The 9287-nt window shown below is 37.7% G+C and overlaps 1 protein-coding gene across 2 annotated transcripts in view; it reads left to right on the plus strand.

Moving 5' to 3' along the window:
• The window catches only part of SLC35F5 (solute carrier family 35 member F5), a 786684-nt gene extending 782140 nt beyond the window's left edge, over positions 1 to 4544 (plus strand). For both annotated transcript variants that reach the window (XM_078682012.1, XM_078682011.1), the window contains one exon: positions 3371 to 4544. The gene's annotated coding sequence lies outside the window, so the exon portion shown is untranslated. The remainder of the gene's footprint in view (positions 1 to 3370) is intronic.
• The last annotated feature ends 4743 nt before the right edge of the window (positions 4545 to 9287 follow it).

The raw sequence follows: 9287 nt of genomic DNA on the forward strand, positions 1-9287 counted from the left end.
ATATTTCTGCGCCATTAAAAACAACGGAAACAGTTTGTTGAACATATGCATTGAACTGGGTGCATATACTCTCATAGTTATTAAAGCGGTCACAAATGAGGCAGCACTTTTGAAACTCCAGAGAAAATTTCTCTTTATGGAAGGTATCTATAACTTGTGCAGAGTACCACAGTGAGGCTTTATTGACTTTAAATGCCATGGTTGGTGAACGGCTATTTCTCATACATTGTAAAATACAAGTTCTTGAATTGCTCTCCAACATTTCTTTGCTTACCAAGTGGCAAGCACTCTAACATGGAATATGTTGCAGTGCCAAAGTCACTAAAAGTTTCGCCCAGCCTACTCTCAAGGAGATGTTTCACATCTACACCAATTTTGCTGAACACTTGAAAGACAAGGGTGTTTTCTGAGTCTAGTTCTTTTTATTATGTCCACTACAGCAGTCATGCTTTCCTATTAAAATCTAAGCATGCAGTAGAGTATACATTTTTTCAAATCACTATCAATAACCAAAGATCCTCACTTTTCTTGCCTTTGGCATCATCACTCAGCAGAAGTTCTGTAAACGGTTGCCACATGGATAATATAGCATTCATGGCCTCTAGGACTAAGAGCCACCAGCTAAGTGACACGGTTGGGATGACTCTTTCTTTGATGTTTGGCAATTCACCTACTATCAATACTGACTCACTAGACAAGGGGGCTGATGTATCAAGGATTTTTACCCATTCTCTGCGAGTAAATGTGATGGTACATATTGGGAAAGCTCCTTATGAAACCTACATTTTTTCTATCAGTGAAAGACTCAAACGTAGCCAAAAATTCAAATATGATTTTGATATTTCTTGATTTGCTACAGTTTATAAAATAAATTAACAACACCTAAAAATGCTTCTAACCCCTGAATCTTTAGACCAAAGACACAAAACTGAAAAAAGGAAGAAACAATATTTTAGTGACATCCCTAAACAACAAAACTCGAGCACAATAATGTTAGCCCAGTCTTTCTTACTGCTACCTTATATAACAAAGTTACATTGTATTGGCCCATTCAGGAAGAAATAAAAATTACTCTTTCACTCTCCTTTTCCTTTCTTTGAATGGTATTTAGTGTGTGCAGGGGTTTTTCAGTGTTAATATGTTTACACTGGTGAGAGTTATTTCCCATCCAGTGGGGTTTTATCAGTTAATATAGGTTTAAACCTAAAACCAGACAGCCTAAATATAATACTTGTTTTATCTATTTAATGGTACGCATTTGATGAGGCCTTTGAAATGCTTGAAAAAGGACGCAGACCATGTCCACCCTTCAACAAAAACAATTGTTCCAAAGCTGTCAGCAAACATGGCGAGTCCCTTCTCTCAGTAGAAAAGCTGTTGAAGGCAGAAATCCTTTTCAGCCACAAGCTCAACAACAATTCAGCGCCTTCATAAGGTATGTTTTCAAGGGTACATCAGATGCACCACAGCAGAGGCTTCCATTAGCGCATTCCTCTGGATCTCAAAACTCCTGTCAGCGGAACGCTGAGTGACCACCCTTGGAAGTGGAAGAGAATAATTACAGATCGAAATTGTCCATGCTGCTGCATGGATGTTTCATGGAGTTCACGCACCTACCCTAAATATGTCTTCACGATGGTACAAAATCAACAGAGTCCCTCCCAGTTTCCCCCCGACCCTTACGTCAGAGATTCACTCCCTTCTAAGCAAAGGATACAATGCAGGAAGTGTTGCTATGCCAGGAGGTTAGGGAGTGTACTTAATGTACTTCGTGATAGCAAAAAAAGGGTAGCACATTCTGTCCCCTCTTGTCTGTGCAGATCCTTAATACCTTCATGCACATAAATTCCATTGCACCCGAGTCATTGTCGGTCCCTTCGCTTTATGGGATCAATACATATTTTTACTTTTCATCACAAATCCAATATTTCTACCCCTACAGATGCAGAATTATCTGAAAGCAGTACTTAATACCGAAGTAGTTTGGTCTTTCCCAGCACTGGAGAGAGTACAGGCATGTCAAGGGGCAGGTCATATGAAAGAAGTTGGTGCAGTAAGTACTGCCCTGATGACGAAATGCTTTATAATTTGTCGTTGGGAAAAACAAGTATCAGGCGACACTTGCTTGTTTGTAGCACTGTGTCTCTCAACAAGGGGAATGTTTAAAATTGTTGGTGATCTATTTTGCTGAATTATAACATTTTAACCTTCTGTCAGACGTTTCTAGCTCAACCATCATCTAATTCTACAATTAGTGACTCAAGTTCTGACCCTTGCAATCTGTCTCTGAGTTTAAGCTGATATCTATAGAGGAGACATTGATAATTATGACTACCTTCAAGGTAGGTTCCCTTCTTGATACATGCTTAACCCATACTTTTCCGCTAATCAAGAGAAGTATTGCTCCTTCAGTCTGCAGATTAGTGACTTCCTCACTTCTGTCTAGTTTTGTACTCACTGACTGGAAAAGCTCATGCATTCCCCCTCTTTTAAAGAAGCAGTCCTTGGGCTCCATGGTCCTCAGCAACTATAATCCCATCTCTTTTACCCTTCAGTGGAAAGTTGACAAAGAATGTGGTTGCCTCCCAACTGGCCAAGTTAATTACTGTAAATTGTAGTCTCAGCACAAGATGTTCCTTGCCTTGCATGGCACTGAGGTGGCGCTTTTTACTGTAAAAACGAAACGTGGACGGTTTTGTAATTGAAGGTGAGTTTCTGTTGTCCTCTTCAACTTTTCTACAGCCTTCAGTAGTAGGTCATGTCACACTACGTGACATGCTGGGATAGTAGAAAGCAGTGTGGTCTTCAGCTGGATTCAATGATTTCTAACTGTCTGTAGCCAGTCTTTATTTTTCCCTTCATGTATACAAAACCAATGTGATCGCGCTAAGTGGGTCTCAAAGTACATGTTCCTGGTATTGGTAGCTAGACTCTTTAGGCACCTCATTCTGTCCTCTTCTCCTAAAGACTCCTTGTAAAATCATTCCCATAATTATCCGATGACACTCATTGCCCAGCCTGTGATAGGTTTTCCATTGCATTATGCAGTGCCATGCATTCAGCACTCCGGCATACATCATCCATCATGTGCAGATGATCCACTAAGCTGCAAGGCAGTGTTTACCTAAACTTCCCAGACAGGAGCCCAGCTCACATTTCTCTGCTTCCCTGGCGGCATGGAATACAGTCTGCTTGACTCTAAATGAGGCCATTCTTCATGTAGCTATCAAACTCAGCGCTAGATGGGAGAGTAGTACCCAGCATGGGATCTACAACAGGCAAACTACAAAGAGAGAATTGTATTTGGTCATTTGTTACAGAAATATTAAAGTATGATATGTTCTAAAACATTTTTTTCATGTTTCCTTAGTTTAAAGATGAAGCACTACACAAAGAGAAGACAATCACTGGGGAAGTCCAACAGGAAACCTATTTCAGTGCCTAATTCTGAAATGTTACTTTAGTAAACATTGGGTTTCAGTTCTTGGAGACTTTCAGATATGTCTTTCAACCAGCTTGTCTACACCCCGTCTTAAAATGAGCCATTTCACAATTCACTACAGCATCGAGAAAACACACACCACAGAAGAACATCAGCCTTTTCGAACTTTGTGAAGTTTATCAGTCGGTCAAATAACTTGAAATCAATCCTGTTTTTAGTTGTTTCGTTTTCAAACATTTTGAGGAATGCTGGAACGTTTTTATTCTGAATGTTTTGTTTAAAGGATGAACTTGTAAATATGAGTGAAACTTGTGACTCTTTGTACATTATCAGAGCAAGGATTTTTTATAAATATATATATTTGTATGGGAAAGTGGGTACTGATTTTATTTCATGCATTTACGTTTTTTTTTTCCTGAAGGAGAACTAGAAAAATAGTTGTCTGTTTTCTTGTCCTTCAGATGCAAGTGTTCATAAATGTGTATTTTGTTACACTACCGCTAAATGCTGTTCTACGTTCTCTTTAGTTCTATTCACAATACCTTATCTCTTGAAGATAAATAACTTTAAAAAAGAATTGGCATTGTTTTCAAGGATCAAAACACTTAATCTTTTGTAAAATTTAAATTGTTAGGTTGCATCTTTTCTAAAACTGCTATGGATTGTGACAAATCCTAAATCTTTAACTTTTGAAGTCTATGTAAAGGGCATCTATACTGTATATTGGATGCTATGTTTTGATTGTTGTTTTTTATCAGTAGGGGTGCACATAATTCATTACAGTTTGTAAGTGTATTACATACGCACTTCAAAACGTTTGCACATTAGACTAATACAATCTTACTTCCCTTTGCTAAATCTTGCTTGGGTTTGGACAAAAGGTGTTTGTTGTGATGCTGAATATTACGAATGGGTGCACCATTAATAATTTGCTTACCAACGTGATGGCCAAATAAAGTAGATCCAGAAAATATTTGACTTTTTAGAAAATGTCACTTTGCTCATATTTTGAGCAGTGGGAATGTGGCTGCAAAATAAAATTTCAACAATGTACCAAAAACACTATTTTCCAAAAATAAAACAAGTCTTATTGAGAATGTGAGAACAGATTTCATTTTCATTATTATTTTGGTATCAAGAGTTGCAGTATGGACTGTGATTAAACCATGGGAAATAAAGATATTTTTGACATTAAGGTTTTCTTTGCATTCACATTCAAATCCCTGTATCCAGAATATTTTAAATAATAGGAGCTAGAAAGTGTGTAAATCCACTGCTTCCTGTAGTTACCAGATATGTAGTAGACCCATCTAGACTAATTATATAAGTATGGCTTTAGCTGCATGGCTGTGTTGTGCAGGATTATTTTGAGGGGTTAGACACTTGTTTAAAAATATATTCTAGTAAATTTCTGTTCTTTCTGTTAACCTATTTAAACTTGAGGGACTTACTGTTAAAGGTGTGTGAAAGCTTAGGAATAGATATTAATAGAGGTGTCGATTCCGATCCGGTAAAATGCGCTCCGAATGGTCGTACGGAGAGTTTTTTCCCCGTACGAATCGTATCCGTAGACGTCCCGTACGTACGATGAAGTACGATCCGTACTAGGTGCCGAACTCCGTACGAGTCGTACAGGACTCCGTACGACTCAAATCTCCGTACGAATCTCACTCGGAACCCGCTGTACGCGACATCGCGGCACGTTTTTACGACCCAGCAAGTACGATTCGTGTCGGGTACGCGCCGTACGACCCTTTTCCTACGGGAGCCGAAAACAGTCGTAAACGCAGAGTTCGCGCCGAAACAGGTACGGAACGCCCCCCCCCCCGGGTACGGCGCGTACCCCCCATGATCGCAGGGGTACGCGGCGTACCCCTGTGGTCATGCGGGGTACGTGCCGTACACCCAGCGTACATGGGGTACGCACCGTACCCCATGTACAGTGGGTGTACGGCACGTACCCCATGTACGCTGGGTGTACGGCACGTACCCCGCATGACCACAGGGGTACGCCGCGTACCCCTGCGATCATGGGGGTACGCGCCGTACGGTGTGTAGGTGATCGTGCGCTTTTCCGTACGAATCGACGTGTACCGTACGAATCGCGTCCGGGTCGGCCGATCGGGATCGGAATCGTCCGGTCGTACGGCGTCTGTACGAGTCGTACGGAAACGGCTCCGGATACGAATCGTACAGACGGGGATTTTACCGGATCGGAATCGACCCCAGAGTGTTCATTGCTTATTACTTGTAAGCAAAACTTTAAAATAGTTTCTTGGCAAAAATGCAGGACATTCATGACATTGAGCTGTGGTGGCATTATAGTCACATCACTCAACATAGCATTATTTTCTTTTAAACAGGCATCACCATGAAATTATTGATGAGGAGTTAAAGGGCCCAATTGAACTGAACAATCGATGAGGCCTCATGTGAACCAGTAAAATATATACACAATCTAGCTCTTCCTTGATTTTGTTAATTGAATTGATAGTTTTTGATCTTACACTTTTGCTCTTGTCGCCGCAGTAAAGATAATGGAGGTCTACTGTGATAAGAAATAGGATGCCTTCATGTAATAAATGTATAACTTGCTGATGGGCTCTTGCTTGGCCACAATAAGAGATGTGTACCAGTTAACTTCTATTGTGTTCCTTCAGACACGCACCATTTTCTCTGCCTTTTAATAATTCAAAAAGGCTACATTTCTTTTTTTCAAGTCCAATTTCTTTAGCATCAGCTTATGGCTAATGGTGATATTCATGCTAGATTGCTGCTAATTTTCAAGACAATTCCAGATTTTTTAAACCAGAAAGTTCAGTTCAACCTCAGGATTGCTATTCCTTCTATTTACCTGAGTGTCATGGAAATTAATGTTTCAAATATAGCCATAATACATTAATTAATTGGCAGTTTACTACTTTTTTAGTGTTATCGTCCTTCATATGACAGGCTTATGTCACCCAGCATTCTAAATGCCAGGAGTAAGAACAGGCAGAGGAAGGCAATCAAATATAGTTAGTTAAGGATGAGCTTTATGTGCTCTTTTATAGGTATGCCGAGAGACTTTTAATACATCAAAAGTTAAAAATTCTTTCATCATTTGTTTCTGTGCATATTCGCCTATCTTTCCACCACCTGGATACTTTTAGCAATAATGTAATGAAGACATCTTTTTAAGCATCACTCAAAAACTGAGCATGGCATCTTTTTCTTTTGATGTGGCCATTGGCTATGTTTGCTTCTATTCTACTTAGTTAGCTGTTGCCCTTTTTTATTTCGTTCTCCCATGTTTAGAAGGCATATTACCAATTTTCTAGTCACTGTTTCAGCATTTATTTTCCTGAAAACAATATTAATATTTTTCACTTCTTTTTACGCATTGCTTGACTTGACTTCTTTTATGTTTATTTTTGTTCCTTTACTCTCTCCATCACTGGTAGTTACCACAGTTCTTGAAATAAAATTATTTATATGACCAAAATGCATATATACTTTCTGGTACGGTAATGTAAGATCAAATAGCCAATGAAAGCTGCTAGAATATTATATATTTTTATCTTTTTTAAATCGCTGTGCAATAAAAGCCATTGATCTTTCAAATGTGTAAATAGTTAAACCAGCACCCTCATCCAGTTTTAGAACTGGCAGTATCAAAATAAGCCGCTAATTAATGAATTATTATTCCTTTGCTGTTGCTGAATAATAATGACTGTTGATAAAAGATTTAGAAAAGAGTGGCATATGCCTGCCACTCTTATTCATTCATTTAGTCATCCCTACAGCAATCCAATAATCTTACAATTTTTCATTTTGTGTGAAGGAGTCTTATTTTTCTGAAATTTTAGGATGCAGCACATTTTATTGTTGAGTGATATAAGTATGTTTTGATAGGTCTGATTTTTCTTTTGATTACATTTTTTAGAAGCAAGTTAACTGATTTTATTACATGCACACATCCATGTATATAAAACGGAAGCAAATAATTTTATATTTATGTATTATTATTATTTTGCATTACAACATTAAAGAGGAAATAAATACTGGAAAAAGAATGATTAGAAGAAAAAGAAGGGATCAATAGCTCAAGTATGAGTAAAAAAGTAACCAACATACGCATTTCATTTAAGAGTTCTGTTGCTGTTTATTAAATATTTAACATTTTTGTGTAGGTATACAGTAAGAATTTTGCAATGGCTAAGATGTACAAGGCAGTGGAGGAGTTACTGTTGTAAATTATGTACTCCTCAGTCGATTTTAACCATCTCACGATAAACCATTAGGTGCCTTGTCTTATAGAGACAGTAAATGGCCTAATACTGTTTTATATTGGAAGTAGAGTTTAATTACAACATTTTCATGGTAAATGTACTAGATTTTAGTCTAATAGACCTATTGCTCTTTTTTAACATTCTGAATGTAATGTTAAGGCTATGTTTAAGTGTACGAGTATTTTTCTTTGAGAGAAGATTGTTTTATAGTACACAGGTGTTCAACAGTCACCCATGATGCTCCATTTTATGCTATTTTCATCTAAATACCTGTTTGTGTCCTGCACATTACTTAACTACCATTCTTAACTTGCCTTACTTGTAACTCCATTTCACTCCATATAAAATGTTTTAATGCTTCATATGGAAGCATATGTTTTGAAGACACTTGTTATAAATAAAACTACGCCAGTTGTAGCCAGCACAGATTCACATAGCATGTCAATTTGTAATCATTGAAACTGATCATTATTTATTTTTGTGTGTTGCATTCTAATCCTGAAATGTACAGTTTTGCCCCAATATCCTCACGTTTAATATAATACACTGTACTGCAAAAGCAAACACCAGTTTTATTAGACTGCCTAACACAAAAAATAATGCCCTTGTTATGCATAAATAGCATTTAGATGTATCTCCTATAGCTTTGTTTTATTTCAAAGTAAGGCATAGACTCCAGCTGCAAAATGAGGCTATAGAAATATACGTTAACCATATATTTTATTATTCTTTGGTTGATGCAAAGAAATTGGTATTCAACCAAATACAGCAGAATGCATGTAGAGTGGTGGGGTGCAGTTTCAACCCAATGTTGAAATTCTTTTTTTTTAGTGTTTTGAGTAAAACCAGACCACTTCATGAACACATCCACTACTGTGTGGACTTGTATATGGATGGGACCAAATTCTTAAGTGTTGCAATCAGTTCAGTTTAGCTACAATCACACTAGGTTTTTAGAATTCCCACTTATCTTGTATGATTCTCAATTGGATTACTTGTAAGTAAAGCATCCTGTGTGGAGGTCCAGAGAGTCAAGCGAGAGACTTGACTCGTTAGCACTCGGGGTTGGGCATCCACTATTCAAAAGCCTTTAGAAATGATCATTAGAACATCTTGCAAGTCCTCTGAAGTGCTTCGGAACAACTTTTTTTCCAAAGGATTTTGTAAATACAAGTACCACTTGCCACCTTGCTAGTTTGAACTTGAAACCGGTTATAGATTGAAAGCTCAATTAACGTTATGAACGAGCCATATTCATTCCAGCAAAGCACCTTCAATAAAAAAATAATGGTATGTAGATTAGAATAGGAAGGGAATGCTAATGGAATTCCTTTGCAGAATGCCACTGTGTAAATGTATTTGTTCTAAATTATTATGAGCTGATTTACCACCAGCACACAAAACATGTGAGGTGAATTTCAGTGTTGACATGTCTGTGAAGCCACTAAATATCATTTATAGGATACGTCCTTGTACTTGTTAATTTAATGAAAATAACTTAAAAATATCACATTCATTAGCCCTCACTTTTAACTATGAGGTGACTATTGCTAGATCTTAGTAATATCAAATAT

This window comes from Lissotriton helveticus, chromosome 3_1 (genome assembly GCF_964261635.1).
Source record: "Lissotriton helveticus chromosome 3_1, aLisHel1.1, whole genome shotgun sequence".
NCBI classification, from domain to species: Eukaryota; Metazoa; Chordata; class Amphibia; order Caudata; family Salamandridae; genus Lissotriton; species Lissotriton helveticus.